The following is a 22,028-nucleotide window of genomic DNA, read 5'->3' as shown; positions in this document are numbered from 1 at the left end:
AATAAATTTTATAGTAGGTCATCTTAAAAATTTCAGTACCCACACATGGGTCTAGTCATTTAGTTTTTTACTCTGATGAAGGTTGACCTTGGATGATGAGAAAGTTATTGCCTTTTATCTAATAGGAGTAATTTACAGTGATATTTCATGAAAAGCTGATTTGTTGTATTCAGGGGAGGGTGAAGGGAAATAGTCTCTCTGACAGTGATACTAATGTTATATACAGCAATTAAGGATCCCCTGTTGGGATGCTGAAGTAATCTCAGGCAAGTCCCTGATTCCTAAAATTGGTTCACCTTCAGTGGAATGAAGAGCAGATAAAGGTAAATTCTCTGTTGTGACATATGTGGACCCTAGTTCCTATCGCCTGTGATAACCCTTTGCTTATCACCTTCATCTTATATCTTTAAAAAATGTTGACAGGACATTTCACTCTTGATGTCTTCATTACTCAGCATTATTCAAATGTTGGTAAATAATAATGCATCCCAAGTTTCTTTGCAGAAGAGAAAAAGAACCCTACTCTCAGATGGTGTCTTGTCACTGTCGTTCCAGCTTGCTTTAGGCAGGTATTTGATTGGCATCATTTAATTTGCTTATATAGCAGGTATTGCTTTGCGATAGGGTGACTAACCAAAAGTTTTATGGTGGAAGGAAGAAGATCCCGCTCAGATTCTACTATACTACATGCTTTTGATACAATAGATTTCATGGCTACGTATCTTCTACTTGAGTTGAGATGAATAACAGAATTGGAAGGGACCTTGGAGAACTTCTTGTCTAAGCCCCCTGCTCAAGCAGGAGACCCTATACCACTTCAGACAAATGGCTGTCCAACCTCTTAAAAACTTCCAGTGTTGGAGCATCCACAGCTTCTGGATGCAAATCATTCCATTGATTAATTGTTCTGTTAGGAAACTTCTCCTTAGTTCTAAATTGCTTCTCTCCTTGATTAGTTTCCACCCATTGCTTCTTGTCCTGCCTCCAGGTGCTTTGGAGAATAGGCTGACCTGCTGTTCTTTGTGGCAGACCACTGTTATCATGTCACCCCTATTCCTTATTTTCATTAAACTATACATATCCAATTTGTGCTGTATTAGCATACTCCAAACCCTCGCAACTGATTGGTCCGGACGGACAGCGACCTGATTGGTCGAAACCCCGGCCGTGATTGGAGCACTAAGAATCTACCGCGATTGGCTGTGCCGATCGCGGGAGATTCAAAGCGCTGCCATTGGCCGCCGAGCCGCACGCCAGCCCTATATGAAGGGCTGCCGTGGCTTGCATTCTCTCAGACTATTTTCTATCCTAAATAAAGAGCTGAACTCACAGAATGGTCTCGTGTCTCCTTCGACCCGATCCACCTCAGATCTAACACAATTACTGCAAACATCCCTCATATGTTTTAACTTCCAGTCACCTAATCATCTTTGTTGGTCTTCTCTGCACTCTCACCAGAGTCTCAACACCTTTCTTATATCATGGTGACCAAAACTGGATGCAATTTTCTTACCAAGGTGTTATAAAGTGGTGCTAACACTTTACATGAACTTAATGATGCCTTGCCATAAACAAAGACTGGTGACTTTCAATAATATTACTCAAATAGTATTTCCTTAAACAAGCAAATATTTATTTATTTATTATATAGCCATAATCATAGTTGAGCAATCTTCAAGGATGCTTCTGAATTGGCCAATCTAAAGCATTGTCAGAAAATATAACCAAGTGTTCCAAGTGGTATGGAATGATTTGATATTCAAGTACCATATCCTACACATTTTATTCTGGCAAGATATATTATTGATCATTAGTTTGGACAGTTTAAATGGGGATTCAACGCACTAAATGAATATACAATAAGACAATCGGTTATTAATTTATCTATGGAACCATCTTCATTATATCCGCCTGTCCCACCCAGGTCCAACAGAGGAGATATGGTGCAGATCCTGTCAGTTAAAGAACTCTGACTGGTGGGAAAACCTTCTCTGCTGTTGTCCCTGCCCTGTGGATCATTCTCCCCCAGAGTTGATGCAGGCCTCTCTCTCTGGGCCTTCTGAAAAAGAGCTAAAAAAACAGCTCTGTGGCCTCACATGGAGAATCCCAAAGAGCACGCAGCTGTGGGGCTTGTTGCTGCCCTGAGAGTCCTCAGTTTAAAATTTAAAATTTTAAACTAATTTTTAACACAATTTAATCCTCCGTGCTTCCTTCTAAATTCTAAACTTTTGTATGCTGTTTTTATACGTTGACATTTTAGTGTACACCACCCAGAATCCCTTTCTGAGGGAGATGGGTGGTTCAAAAATGTGAAAAATAAATATAAATACAACACACACACACCCCTTTACTGTGGCTATAAGTTATTCTAGTGTGGGAAATAGAATAGAATAACTTTATAGTCACTTTAAATGTACATTAATCAGCATATGTTAAAATGAAATTTTGTTGCATACAGCTCTCAAAGGGCCAGCATCTCCAATATACACTACACAAATATGACAAAAATATAAATAAATATGCATATACTCACATATCCACATCAGAGATGGTATTCAGCAGGTACTGACCAGTTCTGGAGAACCGGTAGCAGAAATTTTGAGAACCAGATAATACCACCTCTGACTGGCTCCACCCCCATCTATTCTCTGCCTCCTGAGTCCCAGCTGATTGGCTGGGTCTTCTTTTGTTGCCCTGCACAGGAGAATGGAGCTGGAAAGCAGGTTAGTGGGGTGGGAAGGGAATGGGGATTTTTCAGTATCCTTCCCCTGCCATGCCCACCAAGCCACACCCACCAAGGCATACCATGCCCACCAAGCCATGCCCACAGAACCAGTAGTAAATTTTTTTGAATCCCACCACTGACCCACATATATTATATGACACAGAGAAACAACACAGTCTAGTTTGGATGTATACATGTACATGGCAAGAAAAACGAATCTTGCGAGTTTACCAGATGGATGGCATAGAGATATATCTCAGTAATATTGTTATCTGTGGTATCATTTGCCTTCATGTCTTAGTAGTGACTAAGCCTTTTGGCAACAGGATGTTGTACTAGATGGATGTTTGGCTGGATTTCCCATGGACAATTTATCTTAATCCTTCTTGGGGCTTTTTTGCACCACTTTGTTTTTGCAGATAATTCAATGTCTACCAGTGGAAGGCCAAAAAATAAAAATAAAAAATCAACTAGCAATCCTGTACTAAATTGCATAGATCCATTTTGCAGATATTAAGACCAGGAAATAGCAAGCTTTTTTTTTTTTTTTTTTTTGGCTTCTAGGGCTGTTCAGCTCCATCTGGTGGGAGCCCAGAGGCAATTTCCTTTCACTCACCTTTGATTTCACATGCATGCAATCCCCAGAGACAGAAATGTTTTTGACATTTTCATGCAGTTGCTGTTATGGAAAAAAACCTATTCAGAAACACTAATCACATTTGTAAGAAGCAGAACTGACCACGGAAAGAAATTGATGGAGTGGAAAATACGGATGCTGTGCCACAGCCTGAAATTTGGTGTTGAGCCAATTCCTCTTCAATAGATTTGTGCACAAATGAATGTATGAGTGTTCAATCTATACTCTGATACACTGAAACTCTTCCTCATAGATATATATTTAGATAGGCATCTAGCTACTCTCTCTCTCTCTCTGTCTGTCTGTCTGTCTCTGTCTCCGTCTCTGTCTCCGTCTCTGTCTCTGTCTCTCTGTCTCTGTCTCTCTCTTTCTCTCTCTCTTTCACACACACACACACACACACACAAAACACAGATAACAGATAATCAGAGTTGGAAGGGACCTTATAGGTCATCTAGTCCAACCCCTCGCCCAAGCGGGAGACCCAACACCATTTCTGACAAATGGCAATCCAATCTCTTCTCTTCTTGAAGGTCTCAAGTGATGCCACTCCCACAACCTCTGAGGGCAAGCTGTTCCACTGGTTGGTTGTTCTCACTGTCAGAAAGTTTCTCCTTATTTCCAGGTTAAAACACCTCTCTCTCTCTCTCTCTTTCTCTCTCTCTCCATCTATCATTTATCCTTTATCAGTTCTCCTCTCTCTGTCTTTCTCTTTCTCTCTCTCTCTTTTCACCCAATGGACAAATGAAAACTGATGCCATAAAAAACAACACTGAGGAGGCAAAAATGATTTCTCAGCTCAGCACCATTATTCTTTTTGCATAAGCTGCTGTTCCTTTGACCAATGCCCTCTATATAAGTTGCTGTTCCTTTGGCCAATGCCCTCTTTACTTTTCATAATACCCACCCAAACTCCAAACAGACTACACAAAATTTAACAAAGAGATTTTCTTGGCCCTTTCAACTTTTTCAATAATGACTGGTTATCTTTGGACTTGATTTTGAAAATGGGATGCTTTTTTCCCAGAAAACTCAGGCATTTTTTTCTAGGGTATAGCCATATTGTTTTGCCAACCACCATTTTACTTTTCTCAAAATGGTTGAGAATGAAGTAGGATAATGAAGCTCAGTTTCTCTGAACCTTTCCCCACATCCTGATTTTGAATAAGGATAGGTACTTTGGGTGTAAGCTGGTGGAATATGGTCAATTCAAGAGTTTTGGATTGAAGCTCATTAAAATTACACAAAATATTATTGAGTCCAAGCATGTTCTAAGGCATGGAAAACTAGGAAGAATGTTTCTTACCGGTGGAGATTTTAATAAGCGTGCTAGCTTCCTGTAATGGTTTCTTCAAAGGCAGCCCCAGAGATGTTTGATTATCATTTCTGTGCAGGAGACGAGGGAAATTCAGATTATACCCAGTAGTATCAGCAGAATAAAACCCACCAGCAAAATAGGCTCTACCCCTCCCCATCTCCATCCCTCCTGTACATCTCTCAGATCTGTTTAAGATTGCTGAGAGATTTTGAAGCTGATTTCTGAAATACTTAAAAGGTATTAAGCATAAAGGGAAACTGTTGCGCCTTGTCTCTGTTTTCCTTTCTTTTCTCTTTTTGTTTCTTAAATTCCTTCCAAATTAAAATATAATTCTATTCACAGAGGTTATCTCTAAAGACTGTTGGTTGTTACTACCATCAAACCATTTTCTGATTTGGAAATTCTTCATCTTCTCTCTTTCTTGTGGGAAAATAGAGAACAGTCACTTTGTTGATATTTCAACTAGGGATCAAATTAACATTTATTAAACAATTTACAATGGCTTGTAAACAGATTTCCTTAATATTCCAAAAGACAGTCCTGGCCTTCCTTGACATAGCACATATCTCTGTCACACTTTGATTGATATTTCTAATACCCAATCATTACAGAAGACCATTCGTATGAGTGGAAACATGTCTATGTGCTGTAACCTGAAGGAAAGTTCAGAAATTAATTAACAAATAACACGATTCAGATAAAAAGTTGGGGAATGGAAGATAGAAAAAAACCCCAATTTCTTCTTGAAATAATGGCCAATTTGTGATTAAATAGTTTCTCTCTTTTTTTTCCTGTTTTTAAAAAAGGCACTTACAATTTTGAAGGATCAAGGGTTATACTCCAAAAAGACATCTAGGATAAAAAAGTAGACTGGAGTAGAACAAAAGTAGTATTTAATCTAATTGGCAATTATATCTATATCTATATATCTATATCTATATATCTATATTTATATCATCTCTCTATCTCTCTATGAAATATTAAACACAGTAAAGACAATGTTTGTGTGTGTGAGTGTGAGTGTGTGTGTGTACAACATGCAACCCTGGATTGTGAACTATGTAATCTCTATTTTACCTGTTTCTTTCAGTTCCAGTATTCAGATGGGCTCTTACATGGGTCAGATTTTATCAGCTTGTTGTGACTATTATCTGCAATCTGTCATAAAATATGTGCGTATGTGTTGCATTTTTACAATCTGACACTTGATAATTGGAGTGATTACATGATCACAGCAGAGAATGTAGACAATTAATCCACACAACTTTAATGTAAATGAGAAATGCTTTATAAGAGATGGCAAAGCTCTGTTTGTTTGCTTCTGTTTAATGTAGCAGGCCATAGTGTCATTCTAAACACTAATTATCCCAAAGTTAGTAACTGAAGAGAGGTTATACTACAGGTTTTATCATCATTAAACTGGGTGGCTGTACAAATTGAATAAACAAATAAATAAAAAAAATCATGTTGTAAGTTACATTCACCCATGTGATGACAATGAATACAGTTTCAAAAGCACTGTGATTTTGGGAGCTACAGTGCCCGAATCTGGCAATTTATGGGCCCATTTTTTTTTAAATTTCCAAGCAAGAAATAATGCCAGCTGGAAGCCCGTATTATCAGAAACCTCAGATTTCCAGAAATAAAAACTCAGCAAGGATTAGTGAAAGTAGTTCCTGTATTAATATAAGAATTTGTCAGTGAAATTAATAGACAAGGAATACCTCCATGTGCATTGATTGATTTACATGTAATGATTGGGTAAAATGACAATTAGGACTGGGACTACTCTTAAGTGATACATTTTGTCAATGTCACATGACCACATCACTTAGCCACTAGCCAAGTTGGTCAGTAGCTGAGAGTTGTAGGTAAGAGCTACAGGTAGGTGGATGTTGCAGGCAGGCACAATGGAGCACAAATGTGTGGGTGCTGGAAGCAGGTGCTGCAGAGTACAGACAGTTAGAAGGTGCTGTGGGAGAGTATGTGGGTGCTTTTGGGGTAGGTGGGTGTTACAGGAGGTGGGTGAGTGTTGTAGGCAGATACCACAGAGCCCATGCAGGCAGAAAAGCAGCAGGACTTGGAGTTCCTGATGGCTTCCCCACTGATTTTGCTTATGGGAAACCAGCAGGAAATGCTGGGAAACATGAACATACAGTATGACTGTGGGAACTCTGTGATGGCAGAACTCCAAGGACCTAATGTTACGTCCCCCTTGTGCAGCACTACTGTAACTTTGAATAGTCACCGAATGAGTGACTGTAACTCAAGGATAATGTGTACTGATTTGTTTTGTTTAGTGGTATATATGTAGGCTGCTCTGAGTTAACACCTACATCTGGAGCACACACCCATCACTATCTTCCACATTTTTATTAAGGATCATGACTGCCCCATGTGGATTGTTCAAGAGTATGAGATTGAAGATTGTTTGATCAGATCTTGTTTGAAATAGACACATCACAGTACTTGAACATGTTTTCCAAAGCCATCATTGCTACCCTATCAAGTGCCAGAATTATAGTTTGTTGAAATAGACTGTAATAAGAGGATCTTGAAAGCCTTATTGTGCTTTATCTCCATTCCATCTTATATCCTATTGAGTCCAGGAGCAGACTGCCTGAGAGTTGTTGTTTTTTAAATACCATATTATGTTACTTTCCAGGACTTAAGAAATGATTCAGCCCTCTTTGCTTATATGATTGTTCTTGCCTTTTTCCCTCAAGGTCATCAAGGCCATCTTCATGGTTCTCTATAGGCCAGCAACTGAAAAGCCCTAGAGGTCCTAATAGAAGACAAAGCACTCAAAGGGAGCCCCTTCTATCTGATCTTATCAAATGGGCAGAACCAATTGAGAGAAGGAGGTTCTGAAGATGTTCAGATCCTGATCCATGAAGGACTTTAAAGAACAGTCTAGTACCTGCTGTTTTCTTTAAGGAATTATACTTTTATATGGCTTTCTCATGTATTTGTATGCACAGAAGCTTTTACCCCTTCTTCCTGTTTGACACTAACGTGCATCCTTTCTATTTTTAATTTTTTACCCCTATGATATCATTATAGTTCCATTGCCAGAATAATATAGCAATAGGTATTGTTTTAATCCTATATTCCTCTCTAGGTCCATGGAAATGCTATAGCAAGGAAGAGCTGATAGTAGAGTTTCACAGAATAAACTAGCAACACTCTTAGTTGCAAGTGAACAGTCACTTGGATTGGAAAACAGCAGTTGTGTCAAATCAGAATAAACACATGGATGGATGCATTCATGATGGATGAGAACGGAAGAAAGAAAGAGTAATCTTTTCCTGCACTCAGAACTTGTATTGGTAAGGGGTGAAGCAGAAAGCGTGGTTCTGTCCACAAATCCGTCAGCATGAACCTTAAGTTGATTTTATGGTAGGACTAAATCCATATATGAGTGAATTCTTTTCTGCTCCTCCTGGCCTATTATATTATCAGCTTAGAAAACTAATTGAATTCCCTAGTTAGGTAGAGTCCCTTGCATGGCATTATTCCATATGGCATTTCAAACTTAATCGCTTTGTGATGGAAGAGAATACAGTATATATCAACAGAGATGATCTAGGGGACCTCCCCTCCAATTAAGACATGAAACACCCCTATTCACAGAATTCAAGCACCATAAATAATCTGTCCTCCTTGATTAATGAATCACGACTATTCAAAGTAAAGTTGGTGCCAAAGCCATGAAATTGGGTGCTATTCCCAAGGGTTGTTTGGAAAATGGAGATTCTTCTGTTTCTGAAGAATGAGATGTGGCTAGAAATAAAAGTTGGGGAGCTATGAAATATTTCTCAGACATGATGAGGACTAGGAGAAAGTTTTGAAATTTTTAGAGAAAAATCAGTAGGGGATGAAGATGGGGAAATAATTCCAATCCAATCAGAGGGCTCTGAAAATATTGCTCCTTCCCCTGTCAGTCCTGTCTTGCTCTCCAGGCTACTTCTGGCCCTGGATTAAAGTGATGGCCATATATACCGTATTTGCCGGCGTATAAGACGACTGGGCGTATAAGACGACCCCCCAACATTTCCACTCAAAATATAGAGTTTGTTATATACTCGCCGTATAAGACTACCCCTCTTCCACACACCTTCCACTTTTGCACTTTTTTTTTTTGACGCTTTTCTGCTTTGGACAATTTTGAAATGAGCTAATCCAATTTTGAACCAAGAATATGCAAATAGCTATGGAGTTTAGAAATGAGTTTTAAAAATATTTTTCATTGCTTACCATTAAGCGCAAAATATGTTGTAAATAAAATGAGAACACAGGAAACGTTCTCTTCTCAATACAGCTGATCTCTCTCTCTCTCTCGCTCTCTCTCACACACACACATACACACACACACACACACCAAAAACCCGGACACTGAAAAGGCTGCCAAGGAACAGTATATTCAATGCCTTCTCTTTAATCAAGAAACAAGGAATTCCTTAGAATCTTTTTTTCCCCCAAGTGGCCCTCTTTAAAAAAAAAAATGGAGGTAACACTTTCATTCAAAAAGTCTTCCAGTATCTGGAGTCGCTCAGACATATTGAAGTGAGGCAGGAGAGTAAGTGAAATTTGAAATGATCCAGCTACCGTTTTCTTCCCCTCCCGCTTGAAAGCCATTATCTCACGTCAAAACGAGCGAGGGGAGGCAAAGAAGCCAAACACGCTAAAAGGATCTCTTTATTTTCCTACACAAGGTCACACCTACTTTTCCGCATTCAAAGGACAACCTCTCCTCACCACCACACACACACACACACACCCCAATACCCGCAAACAATGTTCTGGGCATTAATCACCATTGCTACATTAACCTGGTAAATTTATACCCTGCCTCCCCCAGTGTTGCTTTGACGGCAGGATTTCACACAGCAGGGCGCTCGCTCGCTCTCTTCTCCGCTCTCCCACCGTTCGCACATGTTGGAAGCACCATAAAACCTGATAACCCACCCGGGGCTCCCCATCCTTAACCTACAGCCGCCCGCATGCAAAACCTGCGTGCAAAAAGAAAAAAAAGAAAAAGAAAAGTACGCCGCACGTGAGGATCTTGAATCCTCTCCTCCCACACCGCTAAGGAAGGAAGAGGGGAAAGGTTGCGCAGCGCGTGGCGAGTGACACCCGCACACACACACACACACACACACACACACACACACACACACACACACCGCTCCCCCCAGCCTCCTCCCGGCTGCAACTCAAGCTCGAAGTGGGAGTCGGAGTCCTCCGGCGTATAAGACGACCCCCCACTTGGAGGCATGTTTTTCAGGGCAAAAAAGTCGTCTTATACGCCGGCAAATACGGTAAGTGGGCCTTGCCTGTGATGTCCCCCATTTTTTATTTTTTGTTTTAAAATGCTGTTAAAAACATATTTTTAGCTAGGGGCAACCACAGCATTGAGAAGGACTGGCAGAATCTGGGAGTGGGGTGAAAAAAGGAATCAGCCTAGAGTCCCAAGTAGCCACAAGCAAACTAAGTTAAACCCTCCTTGAGTGCTGCTGACCCTTTTCTTACTCTAAGCAGGTGCTGATCATTGAGAAGATTCAAATAATGCCAGAGTTTCTGAAACCTTTTCCATCTCTCTATAATTTCTGCTTGTCAAGTTTCTACTTTGTCATCAATTTAACTTCTCCCATTAAATGCCTTATAGATTCTTCAATTGTTTTGGTAACTTCTTTCATCTCAATACATTTTTCTTCCACTCTCTCTTCAGAAACAACCAGCTTACTTTTTTGACAGATTTAACAGATTCAGCTACATGCTTTTCCATTTCTTCAAACATTTTTTGTAGTATTTCTGGGATAATTCCTTTATCGGTTGGGTGGTCTAATAAACCTTCCCTTCCCTCACCTTGCTTTGTATGTTTTATAGTAGTTGCCATTTTTAATTTATAATTCAAAAGTAAAAGTAAGCCAAAGGTTTTATTTTTGGATTATACAAAGATCAAGGTAAAAAGTAGGCTTCTCTTCCACCCCACCTTTTGCTTTCTCTATACCTTTAAGGTTTTAGTCAGTCTGTCTTTCCATAGTTTAGATGACACAATCTATCTCACATTTCACTTATCTCCTTATTTTGTAAACTTTACCAGTTATCTTTTCTGTTTGTTGTCAAAAAGTTGACATTCCTAGGAAAGTCTAATCTGCTTATTTAATTCAGATTAATGCCAAAAATACTTTCACCAAAGTATTTATCTTTTTGATTTATACACCCGCCTTTGACTGTTTATAACTTCCTTAGACAAAATCTTCATTAAACTCTTTGCTGTTATTTTAAAATCTAAAAGTATTATTTTCCCCTTTGCTTTATTTTTTGTAATCTGGAAGCTAGATTAATTGATCTATTTTCAAAGAATGCCTTTAACTGTAAACGTCTGATTGAGATTCATATTTGGTGGGCTCTTATCTGGGCTCATTTTTTCCCAAAAGAGAAAACATTGAAAGTCAGTACACTATACATGGACTTTTACACTGAAAGTCAGTAAGGGATTCCAATATTTTAGGTTTTCCCAGATCCTTTCTTTTCTTTTTTCTGGGCCATTGAGTTCAGTGGACAAACTAACAAAACAAAACAACAAAAATTGGAGAAAAAACAATTAACTGATCCAGCAAGTGAGAAAATAAGTAGGGATTCAAATGGACATCCTACATTCAAATTTAGACCATTAAAAAGACTCTGGCTCTGTATGTTATGGGAAAATGTGCCAGATGCAACAGAGTTGATTGTCTGGATGTGATAAAATCTAGCATGGTAGATAGTTTTTGTGGGTCTGTAATCTCCAAAACCTTTCCTGTTATTACTACACAGATATGATGCAGCCAGAAAAATGTGGACAGTGAAATGAAGTGTCAGAAGGTTGAGGTTTCAAGACAATCCTCCCCTTCTGTTCTATGAAGGAAAAAGTAAGGCGATACATATCTGAGAGAGGACAGAAAATGTCTTCCTTAAGTGACCTGCAAATAGATATCAGGTTTTTCTATAAATCAAGTTGTATATATATATAGAACAGCCTTTTAAATACCTCAAGTTCAAATGAGGCCAACTGTTGATTAACATGGCCTCATTTCCCTGTGATTAGTCTTGAGAGAGGCGGTTGATTGGAAATGACATATTGAAAGTTAACCTTGAAGCATTCAAGCTAAACTGACATATCTTTCTCCAGAGGTTTATCAAAACCTGATGGCTGGTCTTTGTAAAATCATACGAAGGGACATCCGGTGAACCTTGAGGGTGTTCCCTGTCTTTATACAGTGATTATGCCTGATTAATACCCAGGCTGGTGTGCACGTTCTATAGAAGAGGCAGTCTGAAAAAAGTGTTCTGAAATAAGATTGCTAGGACATGTGTAGCACAAAAAATATGCAATTACTATAGTGTATATAGAATAGAATAACAGAGTTGGAAGGGACCTTGGAGGTCTTCTAGTCCAACCCCCCGCCTAGGCAGGAAACTATACCACTTCAGACAAATGGTTGTCCAACATCTTTTTAAAAACTTCCAGTGGTGGAGCATTCACAACTTCTGGAGGCATGTTGTTCCATGGATTAATTGTTCTAACTGTCAGGAAATTTCTCCTTAGTTCAAAGCTGCTTCTTTCCTTGATTAGTTTCCACCCTTTGCTTCTTGTCCTGCCCTCAGGTGTTTTGGAGAATAGCTTGACTCCCTCTTCTTTGTGGCAGCCCCTGAGATATTGGAACACTGCTATCATGTCTCCCCTAGTCCTTCTTTTCAGCTGATTAGACATACCCAGTTCCTGCAACCATTCTTCATATGTTTTAGCCTCCAGTCCCATAATCATTTTTGTTGCTGTTCTTTATACTATAAATATAGTATTCATAGAGATCCACATCGCCTTGTCTTCTGATATCAGGGGTTTTCAATTCAATTGTATAGAACCGTGGTGGCAAACCTATGGCACGTGTACCACAGGTGGCATGCAAAGCCCTTTCTGTGGGCACGCGAGCCATTGCCCCAGCTCAGTTCCACCACGCATGCGCATGTGCCTCCCACTGGCCAGCTGGTCTTTGGGTCTCTGCTGCACAGGCATAGGGGACGGGACGTATATGGGGGGTGGGTGGCTTGGGCGCATGCACTGGGGTGGGTCACATGCATGGGGGACGCACATGCATTGCATTTTGGGGGTGCATGGGCAGGTGCTTTGGGCACTCAGTGCCGAAAAGGTTAGCCATCACTGGTATAGAATGTGAAGGATGTGTGTTTTTGTTTTATCTTTTAATTATTTTTTGAAGATGGCATTTAATTTTGTTGTACGAGGTGCAATGATAATAAAGGAAACTAAAAGTAAAATTAAAAAAAAAATTAAAGTAGGAGTTTTCAAATTGCAGAATAAAGAGTGAGAGAGGGGGATTGCCTATCCACCCCATTTTTCCCCCCTTATTCTTTCTCTTCCAGCTTGATTTAGTTATTTGGCAGAGCAAAGCCTAATGGGGCTTATATGCAAAGCCACTGATTCTGATAGCACCGGCAACAGCAGATTGAGTTGCTGGACTGGCAGAAATTAAACTGATGGGGCAGAAATTCGCATTGATTGCCATTGCTATCTTCCAATTACATCTCCTGCTGAAACACTGTCACATCTGGATCCCTTAATTGTACATTACCATTATGTTTGCCAAACCATAAGTGACAATTTGGAGCATTGGAAAAGGCTGCAGAAGGGGAAGTAATTGGATGGCATAATACTATACATCCCTTTCAATGAAGATCTTTTCCTCCGTTTCCAGGGCTTTGCAATTGCAAGTTTTAGGACAGAATCGTTGTTGATGGAGAGGAACTCCGGAGCTTCATTCACATGCCAGGTCGTGTTGTGTATGGGGGACATATCAGATGCCCAAGTGCTAGAATGAGCAAGATGCAATCCGATTTTTCCCCTTTCTCTAGTCTTTTTAAGAAAGATGATACCTTGTTTACTCTCTGAGAAACACCTGTTTCCTTACAGATTTATGCAAGCTGCTTCCCTAGTAATGACTTGCAGGATCTTCCAAGCACCAGCCAGCCATTAGTGAGGTGTTAGAAAGCCTATCCTTATTACAGTTGGCCAAATGATGGTTGGATAACTTTAAAATAGTAGTGTTGGAAGAAACATCCTTCTGGGTTCAGTTCCAACTGGGGAAAAAGACACTGGAACCATAGAGGCTGTTTGGAAAGATGCAGTGGTTCTATTTTACCGGTTTGGCCCAGTTCTGGTGTACCGGTAGCGCCGAAGATCAGCGGAGAGGTGCAAAGTACATGTTTGGCATGTGTACAAAGTGTGTGCGTGCACGCAAAGTGCGCCCACCAAGCCACGCCCACCGAACCATTGGTAAACTATTTTGAAATGCACCACTGGAAAGATGGTTTAATGGTGGACAGGATTACATGCCTTGGAGTTCTTGGCAAAGAAAAGGGAAGGGATGCTGAGAGTCCCTGGGTTTTATGCTATCTGTTGGGATTTGAATTTGAGCTTGTATTCTGATTGGTTGTCAGACTCCCATGGGGCTATGCAGGGGCAACTCTGTAGGTTGTCCTGAGTCCCAGGCTCGGTTGAGCCTTCTGGATGATCATGTAATGAAAGGGCTTTTGGGGCAATTCCTATTATAGCTCTACCTGGAGTAGATCTTTATTATGTAAAATAGGCTGGCCCAGGCCTTGATGGCTCATTAACAAAGTGGGGGATGGGGGGAGGCTGAGTTACTGCCTCTATGAGTTTTTACTTCTCTTTTAGGGGAAATATTCTGCCTTTTTAGTATATCCTAAAATATTTCATTTTCCTAGGAGAGGGTGGGTGCTAACTTTCTACAGGTAGGGTTCCAATCATAATTTTTAGGTTCTGATGAGGATGACCTTGCTGATGGCACCACAGCATGCCTTTGGTACCAGGAGCTAAAGCCGTACCTTCCATGTCAAATAAACATTTCCAGTGGAAATTAAGGAGGTCCCTGAGGACAGGGTTTTTTGTTTTTTGTTTGCTAAAAATGAAAGGAAAAAAAAACACCTGTTCTTCTAGGCCAGGGCTAGGGAACCATGGCTCTTTTATGACTTGTGGACTTCAAATCCCAGAAATCCTGCTGGCTCCGAAATTCTGGGAGTTGAAGTCATAAAAAGGCCCTGGTTTTCCACCCCTGGCCTAGGCTATCTCTTGATCATCCTCTCTAAGCGGTTTAAAGAGTCAGCATATTGCCCCCAACAATCTGGGTCCTCATTTTACCCACCTTGGAAGGATGGAAGGTTGAGTCAACCTGGAGCTTGGTGGGATTTGAACTGCCAAATTGTAGGAGCTGGCTGCAGCAGAAGTAGCTTGCAGTACTGCACTCTAACCACTGCGCCACGAGGTAGCCCTCAACTTATGCCTACACTTGGGAGAAAAAAAATATATGTTGCTAAACAGGATGGTTAAGTGAGCCACATCTGACTTTACAACCTATGTTTGCAATGATTGTTAAGCAACTGCAGTAAGTGAATCACACAATCATTGGCACCTTTAAAGCCCTTCATGTCTTGGGACCAGGTTATCTGAGGGACCGTCTCTATCTGACCCACTAGAGTGAGGAGGCAAGGAAAGGTGCGGGTCCTGTCCCCTAAGGACATACATCAGGTGGGACCCAGAAGAAGGGCCTTCTCTGTGGTGGCTCCCTCCCTCTGGAAGTTAGACTGGCCCCCACTCTAACACTCTTTTGGAAGGCCTTGAAGATGTGGTTCTGCCAGCAGGCCTGGGAAATGGCTGGTATGTTGCCAGCCAGGGTGGGCAGGCGGGTTGTTACTATTTTATTAATTTTATTTTAAAAACATTATATCATGTTTTTATGTCCTGTAAGCTGTCTTGAGTCGCCAGGCGTGAGTAGGTGGCAGTATAAATTTTCTAAATGAAATTAAAAAAAACAAAACCCTGAATCCAGCTTTCCCCATTGAATTTGCTTGTTGAAAGTTGTTGGGAAAGGTTACAGATTGTGGTCACATAATCCCAGGATGATGCAACCATTAAAATACATGCTGATTGCCAAGCACAGAATTTTTGATCATATGACTGTGGGAATGGTGCAATGGTTGTAAAGTGTAAGGACTGGTTTAAAATCCTTTTCTTCAGTGCCATTGTAACTTTGAATGGTTGCTAAGTAAATGGTTGCGAATAGAATAGGATGGGATGGCATGGCATGGCATGGCACAGAATAGAATAGAGTAGAGTAGCGTAGTGTAGAAAAGAATAGAATAGGATGGGATGGCACGGCATGGCATGGAATAGAGTAGAGTAGCATAGCGTATCATAGCATAGCACAGTGTAGCATAGCATAGCATAGAGTAGGATGGGATGGAATGGCATAACACAGCATGGCATGGCACGGAATAGAGTAGCATAGTGTAGCATAGCGTAGAATAGAATAGAATTATTTATTGGCCAAATATGATTGGACACACAAGGAATTTGTCTCAGGTGCATATAGCTCAGTGTACCTATAAACAGCAAATAATGGGTCCTAGGTCATAATCACATTAATGACTAATCATTAATCATAAGTTAAATAGAGGACTACTTGTACTTTCTGTGGAATGAGATGCCTCATCACTGCTTTCCTTAGTTAGATATTCCCCACCTGTATTTTTAAATCTGTCAGAATCAATTTGGAGCATCATAAGGGGTCATCTGGTTACTTAATTTGTTATTTCAGATCATTCTGCATTTTTGCATATAGCCAGTTAGCTAAAATACAACACATCTAGCTTAAAAAAGCAACTAAAGAATGTACTTATATTCGACAGCCACATCATAGAAGACTTTTCTCCCTTCATGGGCCCTATAAAACATGTGGGCACACATGGACGATCCTTTTCTCTGGGTTTCCAACTGATGTTTATAGTTTGCCTTCAGGGATAGACCTCAAGGAACCCATTGTGGTAGTCTACTCTAACTAACTGACATGTAATAAAGACAAGGTATATTTTTACCAGACATGACTGACTTTGGAATGGCTGCAATTGACACACCAAAAATAGTTGTGCAAATGTATTAAGAATTTTTTTCACAGTTGAAATGACATTTGCTAGGAGACAGATGTTCTCTGCTAGTGCTCCTTCCTTTCAAATTCTGGGCTCTGAAATTAATACATGTCTTTAAAGCTAACATCTGCATTAGCTAGCTTTTTATAGAAGAGAATATATGTAGCTCAGGGTTGAAGTCCTTTGTGCTGTCTGGGTTTGATTGCTTTTTTGCAGGTATTTCATTACCCAGCTTGGTAACTAGTGTTAACAAAACATCCAGGGGTGGGATTCTACCAGTTTGCACCTATTCGCTAGAACCGGTTGTTAACATTCTAAGCATTTGGGAGAACCGATTGTTAGAAGAAATTACTGGCCTAATCCTGTAAGGAAGGCAGGAAGGAAACATTCTGGTGTTGCTTACAGAAACTGCCTCTCCGTTAACCCTTATTACATTCTTGGCAGGACTAGACTTCCTGTCTCAGGAACTTCTCTGGAGTTTTTTCCCCCTCCTTTGCTGGTACTATGCTTGTGTGGAGTGACCATTCAAACTTACAATGTGTCAGCCTTCAAGATTTTCTCCCTTTGCTTTGCATCTTTCGGCTGTCATAAGTAACGGGGGGAGGAGGGGGTAAAACTATGGGAAGTGAGCTGGAGGTGTTACAAACCAGAACTGTATAAACTGGGGGGAGAACATTCTTGCTTAGATTTCTATTCCTTGCTTAGCTTTCTCTTCTATGCTATGCGCAGCTGCAAACCTTTATCAAACTATGCCAAGGTCAATGGACAGAAGCCTCACCACCACCTGGAGATGTCCACATGATGATATTCACAACTTTTAATTGGAAGAACCATTTGAACTAGTGGGGGTGGGAACATCGCCATTACTTTGTATATGTGATTTACGCGCCCATTTTCTCAGATTCAGAATTCTTTTGTTGCTACCACTTGATTTCCAGTAAAAGATATATTTTCTCTGATTAACGGAGTCTAAGCATTTCTTTCTTGGATTTTGAATGGAGCACCAGCTGACACAATGGGACTGAAAAAAATGACTTATGACCATTTTTCACACTTACGACTGTTGCAGCATCCCTTCAGTCATGAGAGGCTAGGAAAAGAGATGCGTGTCTCGATGTGAGTGATATTGAGTTGTCCACACCCAGCCAATAACATGACCACCAAGCCACATCCACCCAGTCACATGACCACCAAGCCATGCCCACCACCTAAGCCATGCCCACAGAACCGGTTGTTAAAAATTTGAATCCCACCCCTGAAAACAATTGCAAGAAAACTGAATCCTAAAAAAACTCTTTGTGGGTGAATCTCAGCTTTGCAGTGCCTCCAATCATTTATACTTCACAGAGGTCAAGCTATCTGTTTAGTATTGACCCTCACAATGAATTTTAATACTTTGTTTTGGCCTCATAGTATTCCTTCTTATTTTGATGTGTCAGTTCCTTTCTTGAGGAAATAAAGGCCTGTTTGGTAGTACCAGCTCTGCAGCCATGATAGATGAATGTTTTGTTTAGCCTACTTCTGTTTATCAGTCCTAAATGGTGCTAACAAGTGATTAAGCTAGGATTCTCCAGCCCTTTTCTCTTGATTAACTTTTTCTCTTCTTTTCTGGTCACCTTAGTAACAGCAGGATATATAGAGAAGATAGAAGGATTTAGAGAGAATATGGAAGAAAGACACTAGAGAACAGAATAAAGAATGAAAATATTTCATATATAAAGATATTATATAAATATTGTAAATACAAGTAGTCCTCTACTGATAACCACAGTTGAGCCCAGTTGCTAAGCGAGATGCTTGTTAAGTGAGTTTTACCACATTTTACAAACTTTCTTGCTGCAAGTGTTGTTTTTTCAGTGCTGTTGTACTGTAGCTTCAAACTGTCGTTAAATGAATGGTTGTACATTGAGAACTACCGGTATACATTTCCTATGAGTTTCCATATATTTCATGTTCTGTACAGATTGAACTTCAGCTCTGATCAATCCTATCAGCACATAAAATATTGAGGTATGCTGGGAATTATAGTTCACCAAATTCTGGAGGTTTACAGGTACTTTCCCCTCCCATTATTTATGTATAAGCTGTGGGGCTTCAAAGATTCCTAGTGATTTATAAACATAAATAATACAGTATATAAAATTCTACATAACATTGATTATAAATATTAAAACATGAATGATCTACCCACCCTAGTGTCTATTGTCCCAGTTCAATTCTGAATTAAAAGTTCTGTGAAAGAGCTCTTTTCACTGCTTTCCTAAATAGCAATACATTGACTGTATTTTAAGTGCATTTTTTATGTTTAAGAACTGTCCAAATTCACAATGCAACTGTGACAGTGGTCCTATGGTCATCTGATCAAAATTGGCATGTATTAACTATAGTTACAAAATCCTGAAGTCATGTGATCATCATTTATAACTTTCTCAGATGGCTTCCTACAAGCAAAGTCACAGAGGAAGCTACATTCACTTAATGACTATGGTAAAAATGGTTATAAAATTAACTCATTTAATGACTACATCACTTAGCAATGGGAATTCTGGTTCCTATTGTGGTCAGAGGTCAGAGGTTAGTTTGACACCCATGGGCTAGACATGATTATTTGAACATAGATTTTTTTAACATTTATATTTTATTGCGTTTTACAAATCTAGGTGACATGTTAATATACACTGCTCAAAAAAATAAAGGGAACACAAAAATAAGACATCCTAGATCTGAATGAATGAAATATTCTTATTAAATACTTTGTTCATTACATAGTTGAATGTGCTGACAACAAAATCACACAAAAATTATCAATGGAAATCAAATTTAGCAACCCATGGAGGTCTGGATTTGGAGTTACACTCAAAATTAAAGTGGAAAAAAACACTACAGGCTGATCCAACTTTGATGTAATGTCCTTAAAACAAGTCAAAATGAGGCTCAGTAGTGTATGTGGCCTCCACGTGCCTGTATGACCTCCCTACAATGCCTGGGCATGCTCCTGATGAGGTGGCGGATGCTCTCCTGGGGGATCTCCTCCCACACCTGGACTAAAGCATCCCCCAACTCCTGGACAGTCTGTGGTGCAATGTGGCGTTGGTGGATGGAGCGAGACATGATGTCCCAGATGTGCTCAATTGGATTCAGGTCTGGGGAACGGGCGGGCCAGTCCATAGCATCAATGCCTTCATCTTGCAGGAACTGTTGACACACTCCAGCCACATGAGGTCTAGCATTGTCTTGCATTAGGAGGAACCCAGGGCCAAACGCACCAGCATATGGTCTCACAAGGGGTCTGAGGATCTTATCTCGGTACCTAATGGCAGTCAGGCTACCTCTGGCGAGCACATGGAGGGCTGTGCGGTCCCCTAAAGAAATGCCACCCCATACCATTACTGACCCACTGCTAAACCGGTCATGCTGGAGGATGTTGCAGGCAGCAGAACATTCTCCACGGCGTCTCCAGACCCTGCCACGTCTGTCATATGTGCTCAGTGTGAACCTGCTTTCATCTGTGAAGAGCACAGGGCACCAATGGCGAATTTGCCAATCTTGGTATTCTCTGGCAAATGCCAAATGTCCTGCACAGCGTTGGGCTGTAAGCACAACCCCCACCTGTGGACGTCGGGCCCTCATACCACCCTCATGGAGTCTGTTTCTGACCATTTGAGCAGCCACATGCACATTTTTGGCCCGCTGGAGGTGAGTTTGCAGGGCTCGGGCAGTGCTCCTCCTGTCCCTCCTTGCACAAAGGCAGAGGTAGCGGTCCTGATGCTGGGTTGTTGCCCTCCTACAAGCCTCCTCCACATCTCCTGATGTACTGGCCTGTCTCCTGGTAGCATCTCCATGCTCTGGACACTACGCTGACAGACACAGCAAACCTTCTTGTCACAGCTCGCATTGATGTGCCATCCTGGATGAGCTGCACTACCTGAGCCACTTGTGTGGGTTGTAGACTCCGTCTCATGCTACCCCTAGAGTGAAAGCACCGCCAGCATTCAAAAGTGACCAAACCATCAATCAGAAAGCATAGGAAATGAGAAGTGGTCTGCAGAACCACTACTTTATTGGGGATGACTTGCTACCTGCCTATGCTTTCCACCTGTTGTCTATTCCATTTGCACAACAGCATGTGAAATTGATTGTCAATCAGTGTTGCTACCTAAGTGGACAGTTTGATTTCACAGAAGTATGATTGACTTGGAGTTACATTGTGTTGTTTAAGTGTTCCCTTTATTTTTTTGAGCAGTGTATATTGCTAACCCATGTAAGATATGCCATCTGCGAAATAAATAAATAACACTGTTCTAAGGCACAAGCATAGGGACGCGGTGGCTCAGTGGCTCAGATGCTGAGCTTGTCAATCAGAAAGGTCGGCAGTTCAGCGGTTCAAATCCCTAGCGCCGTGTAACGGAATGAGCTCCTGTTACTTGTCCCAGCTTCTGCCAACCTAACAGTTCAAAAGCACGTAAAAAATGCAAGTAGAAAAATGGGGACCACTTTGCTGGGAAGGTAGCAGCGTTCTGTGAACCTTTGGTGTTTAGTCATGCTAGCCACATGACCATGGAGACGCCTTTGGACAGCGCTGGCTCTTTGGCTTTATAACAGAGATGAGCACCGCTTGCTAGAACTGGAAATGACTAGCACGTATGTGCAAAGGGAACCCTTACCTTTACCTTTAAGGCACAAGCAACTTTTTATTTTTCATCTCTGAATCAAAATGATCCTGGAAATAATGGGCATCATTTAAGCCCTGGTTGAAGCCCAACTCAGGCAGTATTTCTTTCCATTTCTTTTTACTATGCTAAGTGTAGCTGTACATGAAAGTGAGAGGTAAAACTTCAACCTTGGAAACAGGCAAAGAACCGTATAAATGAGTGAGAAAAAACTTGTCCTTCTTCTTTGTGTAACCCAGCAAGATTTTGGTACTGATATTTCTAACTTTCAGTTCTTACAACTTCCTATATAGACAATGACAAAAGGGAGCTTTGAGAAAGGCTTCATGTGGGGACTTTAGCCATAGAAATAAGCACTTAATGAATTGGGCTTGCACTAAACATACTGAGATTTGTGAGCCAGGAGATATTTTCCTTGAAGCAAGTGCTCCAATCTTCCAGCAAGTCAATACATTAAGATTCATATCACATATTCAATTTCCAATGTTAATGTGTCTGAATTTGTCAAATTTCTCTTTTATATGATATGGTAGACTAGGCAAGAATTAATGTTAATGGCTCCGAAACAGATATAACTTAGACACATCCCACTTGGGCTCCACTGAGGACTGCAGCACTTTCTCATTTGATAGTGGGTAAAATTAACTCATTTCAAAGCTTGTCACGATCGCC

The sequence above is a fragment of the Notechis scutatus genome, chromosome 1, assembly GCF_049901735.1.
Source record: "Notechis scutatus isolate UNSWTSFEM ecotype Mainland chromosome 1, rNotScu1.2, whole genome shotgun sequence".
Classification (NCBI taxonomy): Eukaryota; Metazoa; Chordata; class Lepidosauria; order Squamata; family Elapidae; genus Notechis; species Notechis scutatus.
This window is presented reverse-complemented; position numbering follows the sequence as displayed.